Source organism: Oncorhynchus masou, chromosome 5 (genome assembly GCF_036934945.1).
Source record: "Oncorhynchus masou masou isolate Uvic2021 chromosome 5, UVic_Omas_1.1, whole genome shotgun sequence".
NCBI lineage: Eukaryota > Metazoa > Chordata > Actinopteri > Salmoniformes > Salmonidae > Oncorhynchus > Oncorhynchus masou.
In genome coordinates, this window is record NC_088216.1 from 58,310,195 (window position 1) to 58,326,070 (window position 15,876).

The 15,876-nt window shown below is 44.6% G+C and overlaps 1 pseudogene; it reads left to right on the forward strand.

Annotated features, from left to right (window-relative positions):
• The first annotated feature begins 4,953 nt into the window (after window positions 1–4,953).
• Window positions 4,954–9,601, forward strand: LOC135525520 (uncharacterized; annotated as a pseudogene).
• The last annotated feature ends 6,275 nt before the right edge of the window (window positions 9,602–15,876 follow it).

Below are 15,876 nucleotides of genomic sequence, written 5' to 3' on the forward strand. Positions count from 1 at the left end.
ATGTTAAGTTGCTAATTAGCTAAAATGCTAAATTGTCTGTAATGAGATTCAAACACACATGCTAGACATTTGTGTTATACGCCTACCCATCCAACCTGACCAACCACCCTACTTCATTTTTGCCTTAAGTACCCTTCTGTCTTATATAACCATAGTAAAACGTATGATGGCCTACAGGGAATAGCAGCCGTTTTACAGGCTCCTGACCAATTGTGCCATTTTTTTTGTACATGATGTTTCTTCCATTATTTCCTATGACCAAAAAGAGCTTCTGGACATAGGAACAGCTATCACTATCCTCAATTTGGACTAAAACTTTAACTTCAATGAGTCCGAGGCGACAGATAAACTCATCAAAAAAAGAAACGTCCTCTCACTGTCAACTGCGTTTATTTTCAGCAAACTTAACATTTGTAAATATTTGTATGAACATAACAAGAATCAACAACTGAGACATAAACTGAACAAGTTCCACAGACATGTGACTAACAGAAATTGAATATTGTGTCCCTGAACAAAGGGGGGGGGTCAAAATCAAAGTAACAGTCAGTATCTGGTGTGGCCACCAGCTGCATTAAGTACTGCAGTGCATCTCCTCCTCACATATTTGCCAGTTACCCCACTCTTCCACCAAGGCACCTGCAAGTTCCCGGACATTTCTGTGAGGAATGGCCCAAGCCCTCACCCTCCGATCCAACAGGTCCCAGACGTGCTCAATGAGATCCGGGCTCTTCACTGGCCATGGCAGAACACTGGCATTCCTGTCTTGCAGGAAATCACACACAGAACGAGCAGTATGGCTGGTGGCATTATCATGCTGGAGGGTCATGTCAGGATGAGCCTGCAGGAAGGGAGGAGGATGTCTTCCCTGTAACGCACAGCATTGAGATTGCCTGCAGTGACAACAAGCTCAGTCCGATGGTGCTGTGACACACCGCCCCAGTCCATGACGGACCCTCGACCTCGATCCTGCTCCAGAGTACAGGCCTCGGTGTAACTGTAACGGCGTTCTTCGTTTGTCGAAAGAGAGTCAGACCGAAATGCAGCGTGTTGGTTACTCATGTTCTTTAATGGAACAAATGACGATACACGAAATAACTTATAAATACAAAAAACAACAAACGGAACGTGAAAAACCTATACAGCCTGTCTGGTGAACACTAACACAGAGACAGGAACAATCACCCACGAAATACAAAGTGAAACCCAGGCTACCTAAATACGGTTCCCAATCAGAGACAACGAGAATCACCTGACTCTGATTGAGAACCGCCTCAGGCAGCCAAACCTATGCAACACACACCCCTAATCAGCCACAATCCCAATAACTAAAAAAACCCACTAAGAAATATAACAAACAAACCCATGTCACACCCTGGCCTGACCAACTAATAACTAAAACACAAAATACTAAGACCAAGGCGTGACAGTAACACTCATTCCTTCGACGATAAACGCCAATCCGACCATCTCCCCTGGTGAGACAAAACCGTGACTCATCAGTGAAGAGCACTTTTTTTCGTGTCTGGTCCAGCGACGGTGGGTTTATGCCCATAGGCGATGTTGTTGCCTGTGATGTCTGGTGAGGACCTGCCTTACAACAGGCTTACAAGCCCTCAGTCCAGCCTCTCTCAGCCTATTGCGGACAGTCTGAGTACTGATGGAGGGATTGTGCGTTCCTGGTGTAACTCGGGCAGTTGTTGTTGCCATCCTGTTGTTGGTAAAATTATGATTAAATGACTGAACAAATCATGCTAAACGGAACTGTAACTAAGTAAACTTATATTCTGTTTTATTACATCTGATTAACAATATGAGTTCATACGATGGGATTGTGTGACACGGACAAGGAGTAATTAAAGTTAATGAACACCATTGCAACTAGGAAGAAACAAATGGGTTGTAGGTTCAACCAATGTCGTTAACCTATGGTTGAACCTACAGAAACTTAGCTCTGGGTTTTTTTTAGATAAGACAGTGAGTGCATTCCTAGGTTTTCTGTTAATTAGAACTGTCAGCTCAATGGTGATCGATAATGTTGAGGGGTCAAAAGTTACCTGGGAGTGTGTTAGTAAGTTAGAATGAACTTTTCACCTCACTTTGTCCCGGTCGAGAGGAGGGGATTCTGTTAAAGCAATGAAATGACGTCATGATCTGTATATAAACTGTTGCTCGTGGTTAAGTGGCAGCGCGCTCCGAGAATAAATTCTGTTACCTATTATTGAAAGACTGGTCTCCATCTATTTTATGCAAACAAGAGTCTTACAAATTCTCATAAAATAGATTAAAGGTTTTCAATTAATGAAAGCACATTGGCATAATAAAATTACACTAACACCTGTACCTGTTCCGCAGGTGTGATGTTCGGATGTAACGATCCTGTGCATGTGTTGTAACACGTGGTTTACCACTGCGAGGACAATCAGCTGTCCGTCCTGTCTCCCTGTAGCGCTCTCTTAGGTGTATCACAGTATGGACATTACAATTTATTGCCCTGGCCACATCTGAAGTCCTCGTGCCTCCTTGCAGCATGCCTAAGGCACGTTCACGCAGATGAGCAGGGACCCGATCTTTCTTTTGGTGTTTTTCAGAGTCAGTAGAAAGGCCTCTTTATTGTCCTAGGTTTTCATAACTGTGACCTTAATTTCCTACCGTCTGTAAGCTGTTAGTGTCTTAACGACCGTTCCACAGGTGCATGTTCATTAATTGTTTATGCTGCATTGAACAAGCATGGGGAAACAATGTTTAAACCCTTTACCATGAAGATCTGTGAAGTTATTTGGATTTTTACAAATTGTCTTTGAAAGACAGGGTCCTGAAAAATTGACTTTTTGGTGTTGCTGAGTTTACTGATTATCCCGGACCAGGTCCAAATCCCCGACAATCGAAGAAGGAGGAGACCGCAATATTTTTTATTTATTTTATTTTTATTTCACCTTCATTTAACCAGGTAGGCTAGTTGAGAACAAGTTCTCATTTGCAACTGCGACCTGGCCAAGATAAAGCATAGCAGTGTGACCAGACAACACAGAGTTACACATGGAGTAAACAATTAACAAGTCAATAACACAGTAGAAAAAAAAGGGTCTATATACAATGTGTGCAAAAGGCATGAGAAGGTAGGCGAATAATTACAATATTGCAGATTAACACTGGAGTGATAAATGATCAGGTACAGGTAGAGATATTGGTGTGCAAAAGAGCAGAAAAGTAAATAAATAAAAACTGTGGGGATGAGGTAGGTGAAAATGGGTGGGCTGTTTACCAATAGATTATGTACAGCTGCAGCGATCGGTTAGCTGCTCAGATAGCTGATGTTTGAAGTTGGTGAGGGAGATAAAAGTCTCCAACTTCAGCGATTTTTGCAACTCGTTCCAGTCACAGGCAGCAGAGTACTGGAACGAAAGGCGGCCGAATGAGGTGTTGGCTTTAGGAATGATCAGTGAGATACACCTGCTGGAGCGCGTGCTATGGATGGGTGTTGCCATCGTGACCAGTGAACTGAGATAAGGCGGAGCTTTACCTAGCATGGCCTTGTAGATGACCTGGAGCCAGTGGGTCTTGCGACGTATATGTAGCGAGGGCCAGCCGACTAGAGCATACAAGTCACAGTGGTGGGTAGTATAAGGTGCTTTAGTGACAAAACGGATGGCACTGTGATAAACTGTATCCAGTTTGCTGAGAAGAGTGTTGGATGCAATTTTGTAGATGACATCGCCGAAGTCGAGGATCGGTAGGATAGTCAGTTTTACTAGGATAAGCTTGGCAGCGTGAGTGAAGGAGGCTTTGTTACAGAATAGAAAGCCGACTCTTGATTTGATTTTCGATTGGAGATGTTTGATATGGGTCTGGAAGGAGAGTTTGCAGTCTAGCCAGACACCTAGGTACTTATAGGTGTCCACATATTCAAGGTCGGAACCATCCAGTGTGGTGATGCTAGTCGGGCATGCGGGTGCAGGCAGCGATCGGTTGAAAAGCATGCATTTGGTTTTACTAGCGTTTAAGAGCAGTTGGAGGCCACGGAAGGAGTGTTGTATGGCATTGAAGCTTGTTTGGAGGTTAGATAGCACAGTGTCCAATGACGGGCCGAAAGTATATAGAATGGTGTCGTCTGCGTAGAGGTGGATCAGGGAATCGCCCGCAGCAAGAGCAACATCATTGATATATACAGAGAAAAGAGTCGGCCCGAGAATTGAACCCTGTGGCACCCCCATAGAGACTGCCAGAGGACCGGACAGCATGCCCTCCGATTTGACACACTGAACTCTGTCTGCAAAGTAATTGGTGAACCAGGCAAGGCAGTCATCCGAAAAACCGAGGCTACTGAGTCTGCCGATAAGAATATGGTGATTGACAGAGTCGAAAGCCTTGGCAAGGTCGATGAAAACGGCTGCACAGTACTGTCTTTTATCGATGGCGGTTATGATGTCGTTTAGTACCTTGAGTGTGGCTGAGGTGCACCCGTGACCGGCTCAGAAACCAGATTGCATAGCGGAGAAGGTACGGTGGGATTCGAGATGGTCAGTGACCTGTTTGTTGACTTGGCTTTCGAAGACCTTAGATAGGCAGGGCAGAATGGATATAGGTCTGTAACAGTTTGGGTCCAGGGTGTCTCCCCCTTTGAAGAGGGGGATGACAGCGGCAGCTTTCCAATCCTTGGGGATCTCAGACGATATGAAAGAGAGGTTGAACAGGCTGGTAATAGGGGTTGCGACAATGGCAGCGGATAGTTTCAGAAATAGAGGGTCCAGATTGTCAAGCCCAGCTGATTTATACGGGTCCAGGTTTTGCAGCTCTTTCAGAACATCTGCTATCTGGATTTGGGTGAAGGAGAACCTGGAGAGGCTTGGGCGAGGAGCTGCGGGGGGGCCGGAGCATTTGGCCGAGGTAGGAGTAGCCAGGCGGAAGGCATTGCCAGCCGTTGAGAAATGCTTGTTGAAGTTTTCGATAATCATGGATTTGTCGGTGGTGACCGTGTTCCCAAGCCTCAGTGCAGTGGGCAGCTGGGAGGAGGTGCTCTTGTGGAGTCCGGCGTGCGGGATACCTGACAAGGCTACGTCAGAGAGTGGATAAATCGCCTCTACCTTCCGTTCTATTGGCAAATGTGCAATCACTGGAGAATAAACTGGATGAGCTCCATTCGAGACTATCCTATCAACGTGATCTGAATAACTGATATTTGTTTCTCCGAGTCGCTGAACAAGGATATGGTAAATATAAATATAGCTGTTTTTTCGATACATCGGCAAGGCAGAACGATGGCGTCTGGGTAGCTCAGGGGGAGGTGGTGTGCGTCTCTTTCTTTTTTTTGTGCGATCGGTAATATTAAAGAAGTTAGAATCCCTCATAATAAGCTGTAGACCAGGGCTCTCCAACCCTGTTCCTGGAGAGCTACCCTCCTGTAGGTTTTCATTTCAACCTCAGTTTTGACGAAACTGATTCAGCTTATGAGTGGTCACTGGTAATGGAGTAGAGCAGAGTGAAGTGTGCACGTTTTGATTTTTGCCTTAGCACAGCTGATTCAATAACCAACAGACTAGTTTATGTGCTGCTGTGCGTTTTGTTGCTAACCTTACTTTGCTACCTGACAACTTTACAATTTTTACTTTTTAATTATTGTTTATATTTTTAGTTTTTCCCTTCCTCAACTTTTTTTTTCATTTAACTTTTTCACTCCGGACGCTTTATCTGGACGTGGTTCATCAGGACCTCCACCAGCAGAAGCTAATTAGTAACATTAACATGATGCCTTCTAATTTCAGTCAATGTACTCATAATATACAGGAGAACGATCGCCTTACGGCGAGGATAGCTGTGCTGCAAGCCCAGCTTCAGACACAATCGTTAGGCAAGGGTAATTTCAGTGTAGGAAAGGATGAAACGTCTGTGCCACCAGTAAGTACAGATAGTAGTATAAATCCCCTCGCACGGTCCCCACAGCCGGACAACTTTCTCATGGCTTCTGGAGGAAAATGCTGTCAGAATGCTAAACCGGTGTCGCTCATTCAGCCGACAGAAACTTTCAACTGGTTCTCCCCATTAAGCAGCGAGTCGGAGTCAGAGGCCGAGTCTTCTCTGGTCTCTACTCCTCCCGTTACGGGGTCTGAGACGCCGAAGCCTCCCACCATTAGCTCTGACAAATTGAAAACCCTAGTCATTGGAGACTCCATTGCCCACAGCATTAGACAAATCATCCAGCGATCGTACACTGTTTACCAGGGGGCAGGGCTACCGACGTTAAGGCTAATCTGAAGATGGTGCTGGCTAAAGCTAAAACTGGCAAGTGTAGAGAGTATAGGGATATTGATATCTACGTCGGCACCAATGATGTTAGGATGAAACAATCAGAGGTCACCAAGCGCAACATAGCTTCAGCTTGTAAACCAGCTAGAAAGATGTGGTGGCATCGAGTAATTGTCTCTGGCCCCCACCCAGTTAGGAGGAGTGATGAGCTCTACAGCAGAGTCTCACAACTCAATCGCTGGTTGAACACTGTTTTCTGCCCCTCCCAAAAGATAGAATTTGTAGATAATTGGCCCTCTTTTTGGGACTCACCCACAAACAGGACCAAGCCTGGCCTGTTGAGGAGTGACGGACATCCTAGCTGGAGGGGTGCTCTCATCTTATCTACGAACATAGACAGGGCTCTAACTCCCCTAGCTCCACAATGAAATAGGGTGCAGGCCAGGAAGCAAGCTGTTAGCCAGCCAGCCAGCTTAGTGGAGTCTGCCACTAGCATAGCCAGTGTAGTCAGCTCAGCTATCCCCATTGAGACTGTGTCTGTGCCTCAACCTAGGTTGGGCAAAACTTAACATGGAGGTGTTCGCCTTAGCAATCTCACTGGAATAAAGACCTCCTCCATTCCTGCCATTATTGAAAGAGATTGTGATACCTCCCATCTAAAAATAGGGCTACTTAATGTTAGATCCCTCACTTCCAAGGCAGTTTTAGTCAATGAACTCATCACTGATCATAATCTTGATGTGATTGGCCTGACTGAAACATGGCTTAAGCCTGATAAATTTACTGTGTTAAATGAGGCCTCACCTCCTGGTTACACTAGTGACCATATCCCCCGCGCATCCCGCAAAGGCGGAGGTATTGCTAACATTTATGATAGCAGATTTCAATTTACAAAAAAACAAAGACTTTTTCGTCTTTTAAGCTTCTAGTCATGAAACCTATGCAGCCTACTCAATCATTTTTTATAGCTACTGTTTACAGGCCACCTAGGCCATATACAAATCAAATCAAATCAAATTTATTTATATAGCCCTTCGTACATCAGCTGATATCTCAAAGTGCTGTACAGAAACCCAGCCTAAAACCCCAAACAGCAAGCAATGCAGGTGTAGAAGCACGGTGGCTAGGAAAAACTCCCTAGAAAAGCCAAAACCTAGGAAGAAACCTAGAGAGGAACCAGGCTATGTGGGGTGGCCAGTCCTCTTCTGGCTGTGCCGGGTAGAGATTATAACAGAACATGGCCAAGATGTTCAAATGTTCATAAATGACCAGCATGGTCGAATAATAATAAGGCAGAACAGTTGAAACTGGAGCAGCAGCACGGCCAGGTGGACTGGGGACAGCAAGGAGTCATCATGTCAAGTAGTCCTGGGGCATGGTCCTAGGGCTCAGGTCAGTTGAAACTGGAGCAGCAGCACGGCCAGGTGGACTGGGGACAGCAAGGAGTCATCATGTCAGGTAGTCCTGGGGCATGGTCCTAGGGCTCAGGTCCTCCGAGAGAGAGAAGGAGAGAATTAGAGAACGCACACTTAGATTCACACAGGACACCGAATTGGACAGGAGAAGTACTCCAGATATAACAAACTGACCCCAGCCCCCGACACATAAACTACTGCAGCATAAATACTGGAGGCTGAGACAGGAGGGGTCAGGAGACACTGTGGCCCCACCCGAGGACACCCCGGACAGGGCCAAACAGGAAGGATATAACCCCACCCACTTTGCCAAAGCACAGCCCCCACACCACTGGAGGGATATCTTCAACCACCAACTTACCATCCTGAGACAAAGCTGAGTATAGCCCGCAAAGATCTCCGCCACGGCACAACCCAAGGGGGGCGCCAACCCAGACAGGATGACCACATCAGTGAATCAACCCACTCAGGTGACGCACCCCCTCCAGGGACGGCATGAGAGAGCCCCAGCAAGCCAGTGACTCAGCCCCTGTAATAGGGTTAGAGGCAGAGAATCCCAGTGGAAAGAGGGGAACCGGCCAGGCAGAGACAGCAAGGGTGGTTCGTTGCTCCAGAGCCTTTCCGTTCACCTTCCCACTCCTGGGCCAGACTACACTCAATCATATGACCCACTGAAGAGATGAGTCTTCAGTAAAGACTTAAAGGTTGAGACCGAGTTTGCGTCTCTGACATGGGTAGGCAGACCGTTCCATAAAAATGGAGCTCTATAGGAGAAAGCCCTGCCTCCAGCTGTTTGCTTAGAAATTCTAGGGACAATTAGGAGGCCTGCGTCTTGTGACCGTAGCGTACGTGTAGGTATGTACGGCAGGACCAAATCAGAGAGATAGGTAGGAGCAAGCCCATGCAATGCTTTGTAGGTTAGCAGTAAAACCTTGAAATCAGCCCTTGCTTTGACAGGAAGCCAGTGTAGGGAGGCTAGCACTGGAGTAATATGATCAAATTTTTTGGTTCTAGTCAGGATTCTAGCAGCCGTATTTAGCACTAACTGAAGTTTATTTAGTGCTTTATCCGGGTAGCCGGAAAGTAGAGCATTGCAGTAGTCTAACCTAGAAGTGACAAAAGCATGGATTAATTTTTCTGCATCATTTTTGGACAGAAAGTTTCTGATTTTTGCAATGTTACGTAGATGGAAAAAAGCTGTCCTTGAAATGGTCTTGATATGTTCTTCAAAAGAGAGATCAGGGTCCAGAGTAACGCCGAGGTCCTTCACAGTTTTATTTGAGATGACTGTACAACCATTGAGATTAATTGTCAGATTCAACAGAAGATCTCTTTGTTTCTTGGGACCTAGAACAAGCATCTCTGTTTTATCCGAGTTTAAAAGTAGAAAGTTTGCTGCCATCCACTTCCTTATGTCTGAAACACATGCTTCTAGCGAGGGCAATTTTGGGGCTTCACCATGTTTCATTGAAATGTACAGCTGTGTATCATCCGCATAGCAGTGAAAGTTAACATTATGTTTTCGAATACAGTGTTCCTCACTGAGTTCCCTGAATTCCTATCGGACCTTGTAGTCATAGCAGATAATATTCTAAGTTTTGGTGACTTTAATATTCACGTGGAAAAGTCCACAGACCCACTCCAAAAGGCTTTCTGAGCCATCATCGACTCAGTGTCTCTGGACCTACTCCAGACCTACTCACTGCTACAGTCATACTCTGGACCTAGTTTTGTCCCATGGAATAAATGTTGTGAATCTTAATGTTTTTCCTAATAATCCTGGACTACCGGACCACCATTTTCTACATTTGCAATCGCAACAAATAATCTGCTCAGACTTCAACCAAGGAGCATCAAAAGTTGTGTTTTAAATTCTCAGACAACCCACAGATTCCTTGATGCCCTTCCAGACTCCCTCTGCCTACCCAATGACGTCAGAGGACAAAATCAGTTAACCACCTAACTGAGGAACTCAATTTAACCTTGCGCAATACCCTAGATGCAGTCGCACCCCTAAAAACTAAAAACATTTGTCATAAGAAACTAGCTCCCTGGTATACAGAAAATACCCGAGCTCGGAAGCAAGCTTCCAGAAAATTGGAACGGAAATGGCGCTACAACAAACTGGAGTCTTCCGACTATCTTGGAAAGACAATACCGTGCAGTATTGAAGAGCCCTCACTGCTGCTCGATCATCCTATTTTTCCAATTAATTTGAGGAAAATAAGAACAATCCAGCATTTCTTTTTGATACTGTCGCAAAACTAACTGAAAAGCTCTATTCCCCAAGAGAGGATGGCTTTCACTTCAGCAGTAATAAATTCATGAACTTCTTTGAGGAAAAGATACGGACTCCTCTTTAAATCTGTGTATTCCTCCAAAGCTCAGTTGTCCTGAGTCTGCACAACTCTGCCAGGACCTACGATCAAGGTAGACACTCAAGTGTTTCAGTACTATATCTCTTGACAAAATTATGAAAATAATCATGGCCTCTAAACCTTCAAGCTGCATACTGGACCCTATTCCAACAAACGTACTGAAAGAGCTGCTTCCTGTGTTTGGCCTCCTATGTTGAACATAATAAACGTCTCTCTATCCATCGGATGTGTACCAAACTCACTAAAAGTGGCAGCAATAAAGCCTCTCTTGAAAAAGCCAAACCTTGACCCAGAAAATATAAAAAACTATCAGCCTATATCGAATCTCCCATTCCTCTCAACATTTTTAGAAAAAGATGTTGCACAGCAACTCACTGCCTTCCTGAAGGCAAACAATGTATACGAAATGCTTCAGTCTGGTTTTAGACCTCATCATAGCACTGTGACTGCACTTGTGAAGGTGGTATATGACCTTTTAAAGACGTCAGACCGAGGCTCTGCATCTGTCCTCGTGCTCCTAGCACTTAGTGCTGCTTTTGATACCATCGATCACCACATTATTTTGGAGAGATTGGAAACCCAAATTGATCTACGCAGACAAGTTCTGGCCTGGTTTAGATCTTATCTGTTGGAAAGATATCATTTTGTCTCTGTGGATGGTTTGTCCTCTGACAAATCAACTGTAAATTTCGGTGTTCATCAAGGAGAGCGCTACAGGGAGACAGGAGGGACAGCTGATCGTTCTCGCATTGGCCGACCACGTGTAATAACACCTGCACAGGATCGGTACATCCGAACATCACACCTGCGGAACAGGTACAGGATGTTTTCGGACCACTATTGTTTTCACTATATATTTTACCTCTTGGTGGTGGCATTCGAAAATGTAATGTTAACTTTCACTGCTATACGAATGACACACAGCTGTACATTTCAATGAAACATGGTGAAGCCCCAAAATTGCCCTCGCTGGAAGCCTGTGTTTCAGATATAAGGAAGTGGATGGCTGCAAACTTTCTGCTTTTCAACTCGGGCAAAACAGAAATGCTTGTTCTAGGTCCCAAGAAACAAAGACATCTTCTGTTGAATCTGACAATTAATCTTGATGGTTGTACAGTCGTCTCAAATAAAACTGTGAAGGACCTCGGCATTACTCTGGACCCTGATCTCTCTTTTGACTAACATATCAAGACTGTTTCAAGGACAGCTTTTTTCCATCTACGTAACGTTTCAAAAATCAGAAATGTTCCATCCAAAAATGATGCAGAAAAATTAATCCATGCTTCTGTCACTTCTAGGTTAGACTACTGCAATGCTCTACTTTCCAGCTACCGGGATAAAGCACTAAATAAACTTCAGTTAGTGCTAAATACGGCTGCTATAATCCTGACTAGAACCAAAAAATGTGATCATATTATTCCAGTGCTAGCCTCCCTACACTGGCTTCCTGTTAAGGCAAGGGCTGATTTCAAGGTTTTACTGCTAACCTACAAAGCATTACATGAGCTTGCTCCTACCTATCTTTCCGATTTGGTCCTGCCGTACATACCTACACGTACGCTACGGTCACAAGATGCAGGCTAATTGTGCTAATTGTCCCTAGAATTTCTAAGCAAACAACTGTAGGCAGGGCTTTCTCCTATAGAGCTCCATTTTTATGGAATGGTCTGCCTACCCATGTGAGAGACACAGACTCGGCCTCAACCTTTAAGCCTTGATTGAAGATTCATCTCTTCAGAAGGTCCATTGATTGAATGTAGTCTGGCCCAATGTGTGAAGGTGAACGGAAAGACACTGGAACAACTAGGAGGGGTGCGTCACTTGAGTGGGTTGAGTCACTTGAGTGGGTTGAGTCACTGACGTGGTCTTCCTGTCTGTGTTGGCGCACCCCCTTGGGTTGTGCCGTGGTGGAGATCTTTGTGGGCAATACTCAGCCTTGTCTCAGGATGGTGGGTTGGTGGTTGAAGATATCCCTCTAGTGGTGGGGGGGCTGTGCTTTGGCAAAGTGGGTGGGGTTATATCCTGCCTGTTTGGCCCTGTCTGGGGGTATCATCGGATGGGGCCTCCTATCTCAGCCGCCAGTATTTATGCTGCAGTAGTTTATGTGTCGGGGGTCAGGGTCAGTCTGTTATATCTGGAGTATTTCTCCTGTCTTATCCGGTGTCCTGTGTGAATTTAAGTATGCTCTCTCTAATTCTCTCTTTTTCTGTCTTTCTTTCTTTCTCTCTCTCAGAGGACCTGAGCACTAGGACCATGCCTCAGGACTACCTGGCATGATGACTCCTTGCTGTCCCCAGTCCACCTGGCCGTGCTGCTGCTCCAGTTTCAACTGTTCTGGCTGCGGCTATGGAACCCTGACCTGTTCACCGGACGTGCTACCTGTCCCAGACCTGCTGTTTTTAACTCACTAGAGACAGCAGGGTACTCTCAATGATCGGCTATGAAAAGCCAACTGACATTTACTCCCGAGGCTCTGATCTGTTGCACCCTCGACAACTACTGTGATTATTATTATTTGACCATGCTGGTCATTTATGAACATTTGAAAAAGCTCAATACGGAACTGGTCCGATGAAGCGGATGCTGAGCTACAGGACTTTTTCGCTAGCACAGACTGGATGGACACTTATAAGAAATCCCACTACACCCTCCGCCGAACAATTTTGTGCAGCCTGGAGGAGATCTTCGTGGGCTATACTCAGCCTTGTTTCAGGGTAGTACGTTGGTGGTCTGTTGATATCCCTTTAGTGTTGTGGGGGCTGTTTTTGAGAAAAGTGGGTGGGGTATAGTCGGACAGAGCCACCTTGTCCCTCGACCCCTGATGACTGATGACTCCTGGCTGTCCCCAGTCCTGTTCCTGGTCGTGCTGCTGCTCCAGTTTCAACTGTTCTGCCTGCGGCTATGGAATCCAGACCTGTTCACCGAACTCGCTACCTTGTTCCGGAACCGCTGTTTTCGACTCTCTCTCTCTCTCTCTCTCTCTCTCTCTCTCTCTCTCTCTCTCTCTCTCTCTCTCTCTCTCTCTCTCTCTCTCTCTCTCACCTGCTGTCTCAACCTCTGAATGCTCGGCTATGAAAAGCCAAATGACATTTACTCCTGAGGTACTGACCTGTTGCCGCCTCTACAACCAATGAGATTATTATTTGACCCTGCTGGTCATCTATGAACGTTTGAACATCTTGAATAACAATCTGGCCTTGATGGCCATGTACTCTTATAGTCTCCACCTGGCACAGCCAGAAGAGGACTGGCCACCCCTCAGAGCCTGGTTCCTCTCTAGGTTTCTTCCTAGGTTCTTGGCTTTCTAGGGAGTTTTTCCTAGCCACCGTGCTTCCATATCTGCATTGCTTGTTGTTTGGGGTTTTAGGCTGGATTTCTGTATAAGCACTTTCTGACATCTGCTGATATAAAAGGGCTTTATAAATACATTTGATTTGATGATCAAACAGTCAAAGCGTCAGTACCAAGATCAAATCCGACTACACCTGCTCTGATGTCGGGTGTGGCAGGGCTTGCAAACCATTATGGATTACAAAGGGAAACCCAGCCGCAACCTGGCCTATATATAAGGCAGCTATTATTAATCTGTGACCCTTATGTAATTACAGGCAGGGTGGGAAATCAACACCAGCCACCAACCAAATGAGGTTAGATTTTGCCATTGGCTGGTAGACTGTCTATTCTTACCAGCCATGTTGGCAGGTGGTCACATAGTTGTTGTTTTTTATCCCATTTTACAGATAATTTTTTCTCAAGGCTAAATATCCCGAAGCCTCTGTGCATGTGAAGATCACATTCTGCACGTGTTTTCTTTACCTCTACTTTTCACACATTGTTGTGGTCTCCTTCCTTTCACATTTCTCACTGTCAACCGTGAATGATAATGATAATAGGTTTTACTGGTGAAATGGCCATGGAGCATCTGCATACCAATAATGTGATTTTAATCAGTTTCATGGGGATATATGCATTTAGATCTTTATACAGTGTTGTTTGAAATAGCCTACAGTGTTCTGAATAATGTACAGTGTGCAAATCTTAGAGCAGATGGTGTAAAATAACTGTAGCATAGCCTACCTGTGTATTTTGCCGAGTGTTGTGCGCCATTGAGTTTTGGCCACATGAGAAAAATGCGGTGGTGTTTGTGTTTTACAGTAATGCAATACTATGTTTTTACATTCAGTTATGTTATGTAGAATATTATTATTATGTGATCATGCAGACTTTGATCTAATGTTATTAATTAAGCACCAATAGCCAGAGTAGCTGTCACGCCCTGACCTTAGTATTCTTTGTTTTCTTTATTATTTTAGTTAGGTCAGGGTGTGACGAGGGTGATATCTGTGTTTTTGACCTGTCTAGGGTTTTTGTATGTTTATGGGGTTGTTTTTAGCCTCTGTGTTTTTATGTCTATTGTTGCCTAGATTGGTTCTCATTTAGAAGCAAGCAGCTGTTTATCGTTGTCTCTGATTGGGGACCATATTTAGGTAGTGTTATTTAGTTTGACTAGTGTTTATAGCTTCACCTGACCAAAATCGTGTAGGATACATGTTTTTTGAACTCCCCATCCCGGATGATCGTTAAAGCCTCAGGGCAACGTTGATTTCTGAAAATTAAAATTAGCTGCTCTGTGCCTTTTTTAACAACACTGTCATCTCAGATTTTCAAAATTGCTTTTGAACCATAGAAATTGACTAATTTGTGTAAGAGTATGCAAAGCTAGCATAGCATTTTAGAGCAGCAAAAACCAGATAACCAAATAAATAAAATCATTTACCTTTGAAGAGCCTCTGATGTTTTTGAGGAGACTCTCAGTTACATACCAAATGCGCAGTTTTTCCTGAAAGCGTCTGTGTGTAGGAGAAATCGTTGTTTTCTACATTGGGGACCATATTCAGTTACAACGGTAACCATAATATTCCGAAACATGCAAACGTTGTTTGGAATCAATCCTCAAGGTGTTTTTTCACATATATCTTCATTGATATGGTTCGTGGAAGCTTGCTTTCCTCTCTGTATCCCATGGAAAAATACTGGCAGCTGTGTCGGCGCAGGACACCGGGCGGACACTGGTAAAGTGTCAATTTCCAATGATCTGCAAATTCACAATGCTTTGTTTTGTTAGCCATATAAGGAGACAATGGAAAACAGAGGCTCATTTCTGGATGCCGTCTCATCTTGGTTTTGCCTGAAAAGGCAGCACAGAAAATATCTTGGTAGTTCTGGGCAAAATGCAGCAATTATATGCATAGTCGAGCATCTTTTTGTGACAAAATATCCATGTTTCCAAAAATGAAAAAAATCAACAGGTTAATGAAAAAAACGTAAAACACGAATCAATACAAATACTACAAAACAAAATGAACGTAACGAAAACCGAAACAGCCTATACTAGTGTAAAGTAACATAGAGACAGGAACAAGGACACTAAGGACAATCACCCACGAAACACACAAAGAATATGGCTGCCTAAATATGGTTCCCAATCAGAGACAACGAGAATCACCTGACTCTGAATCACCTGACTCTCAGGCAGCCATAGACTAACACTAGACATCCCACAAAACCCCAAGACAAAAACACACCACAATAACCCATGTCACACCCTGGCCTGACCGAATAAATGAAGAATAAACATAATATATTTCGACCAGGGCGTGACAGTTAGTTTGTTAAGTGTTCTTCCTTTAATAAAGAGGAATGTATTTGTATCACGCTGCGCCTTGGTCTCCTCGTTACAACGAGTAGCCTTACCTCTACAAGGCGAACCAGAGATTGTGCGTCATGTAGAGCATAAACACATGCACAGAACGTGATCTGCACATGTGCAGAAACTTCGG